Source organism: Chinchilla lanigera, unplaced genomic scaffold (assembly GCF_000276665.1).
Source record: "Chinchilla lanigera isolate Chin_1 unplaced genomic scaffold, ChiLan1.0 scaffold00054, whole genome shotgun sequence".
NCBI classification, from domain to species: Eukaryota; Metazoa; Chordata; class Mammalia; order Rodentia; family Chinchillidae; genus Chinchilla; species Chinchilla lanigera.
In genome coordinates this window covers 16,383,643-16,386,367 of record NW_004955455.1, presented here as the reverse complement: position 1 = coordinate 16,386,367, position 2,725 = coordinate 16,383,643, and positions in this window count along the sequence as shown.

Below are 2,725 nucleotides of genomic sequence, written 5' to 3'. Positions count from 1 at the left end.
TAAAACCTGGCCCACCTCTGCCCTCATTTATCCCCTATTGTAGTGGATTGATCACTGGTGGTCAACTTGTAACCCCCAGCTGAACTGAGTAAGCGTGGTGCTTCTGGGTATGGGAGGCCCACCGGGGGCCTGTTGCCAGCAGCATAAGAGGCAGACCTGGAGAAGAAAAAGGCTTTTGGGAACTAAAGAGGCTGTTAGGAGCGGAGAACGGCTGTGGGGAGCTGTTGGTGGAGCTCGTCATGCTGGCTTTCCTGATGAACTTGGCTGTTTCCATCCTCTGAGGAGCTCAGGACCTTGTTGGCACTGAGAATGCCTTTAGTTCACTTTGGGGGAGCTCTGTTCCTCACTTTGAGCATCACACTCTTCTCCTCGCTCTGGAGGGGAAGATGGTGCACTGCCGGTCTCCTGAGAAGCTTGCTGCATTGGCTTCCCTGATGGGAACTCAGCCATCTTGATCATCAGAGGAGCTCAGGACTTCACTGTTGCTGCGGATGGCTGTGGTACACCTCTTTCAGGGGAGCTCTGGTTCTTACTTTAAGCATTGCTTCCTGGCTCCAATTCAGATCCCTCAGCCTGCTAGCACAGATCCTTCATCCCACTGGCACAAGCTTCCTAGATTCTACCACTGACCTTTGGGCCTTCCCAGCACAGATTCATGAAACAGGCCTGCATATGAGATATTGTTATGGGCTCTGGGCCTCCAGTTGGATTCATGGGAGGCATTGTTATGAGCTCTAAGATCCTCAGCTGGAGTTATGCAGGACATTTCTGTGAGATCCAGGCCTTTAGCTGGATTCTTGGTCTATAGTCTGGACCTATTCCCTGCACTCTTGTATATCGTTGAGTGATGATTATAATCTTATAAAATGTGCCCTGTATATTACATTGTTCTCTTGCAATAAGCCCCAAACCAACACACCCACACTACCCACACTCCCTCAGTACATTCACTGAGCTGCAGCCACATCATCCTTTGGTTCTCTTTTATGGTTGTCCAAGCTCATTTCTGCCCCAGGAACTTTGCACTGGCTGTTCTCTCTACGTCAGAAACTTTCCCAATTATCCTTGCCCTAACTTCAGTAGGTGAGGAATGTGCTCAGATAAGCATTTCTCAGGTCTTCCGGCCGCATTTCAGGTTTCCAACAATGCCATGCTGGACTCCTCAGACATGAGTTGCGCTGGATGCCTGGCATATGACTGCGCTGGGTCAGGCAATGCTTCAAGTCTTCTCATTCCAGGAAAATTAAGTCTCAAGCAGGGATGCTATCATCCAGTAGAGACTGTCATGAAACTTGACTTTCGACGACCAACTAAGGCACCCAGAGAACACGGTTTAGAGTCCATCAGACGCATCTTAGTAACTGAAGCACTGAGCTTTGCTCAATACTGAAGTCAAAGATGGAGGCGGATGCCCAGGATACCTTAGACCAAGTGCAAATGGCAAGGGCCAGCCTCAATCCCACAACCTGACTCCAGGTACAGAAAAGCTGGAACACTCCCCTTGCTCCTGCTCCCACTCCCAAGTTTAGTCTTTGGTGTAGACAGCAGGTGGCTGGGGAGTTTCCCTGCCCATCCTAGTCAGCTCCTAGGTGCCGATTTTCTGCTCGAGTTTCAAAGCCCACTGGGAAGCAGGACACTTGCCCGATTTAAGTCTGGGTGGGAAGTCTTTGAGTCTAGAAGTCAGCGAAGTTCTCTAGCCTGATAACGGCTCCAGCAGAGATAGCAATCTTTTGACACCCACGACATTGTCATGCAGTCCTGATCATTCCTCCAAGCAACTTTCCTCTGCTTCTCACAAAGGTCCTTTCCCATGGGAGTTGGTGGCTAATCAGTGCCCTCCCTGAAGTAGCCACACAAGTAATACCTGAAAGCTTTCAAGGCTGTGACACAGCATCACCAACCTTCCCGGCCTCTCACCCATCTCTATTCATGAGGGCCATGGAAGGCAGTCAAAACCATAAGCTGCTGGAACCCAGCCTCAAATGGAGCCCCATGCCTTATACTGTGTGCAAAGTCCCAGCCCTGGGGGGGGAGGGGTTGGGGAGTACATTGAGGTGTTACACTGCAGTCAGCAGAGATTATATCTCAGCAAGAGGTGGTAGTGGTGTTGAGTGGCGAGTATTCAGTATAAATGGGACAGGAGGCAGCCGAGTCCTCCATTAGAATGTCCAAGGTCACAGTGAGCAACTCACGAGAAGCCCTTGTCTGTTCCAAAATTTAAGGTATGTGTGCAGAGATGAGAATGTTGGTTATCAGTTCTGCTGGACACTAACAGGTCTTCTTCAGAAATGGAAAGAAGCCAAGGAGGAGGTTCAGGTCAGCTGGCTCGGATCATCGGAGGTTCACACCTCACCGCTGTACTTCACAGAACCTAGGATAGGTCCAGCTCCAATGTTTCTCTGACTGGTTATCAAGGACCTGCTGGGGACAACAGATCGGTGGGGGAAGGATCCAGGTTTGTGGATTTGGGTTAATTCTGAAGCCTATGAAAAAAATAAGCCTATAAGATTCAAAAGGACAGAGCTAGGTTTATGCTTAAACTTCATAAATCTGCTCTGAAACCTGTGCAGGGCCTAGGACATGCTAAGGTAATCACAAAGTTGCTGTCAATCTGGTCTGCAGAGTGAAAAGTCCTCCCAAGAAGTGGAGTGACTCACGTCGTCACTGGGGAGCACAGCTATTGGGGCTGACAATGCAACTCTGAACTGCACTACTCTCCCAATTT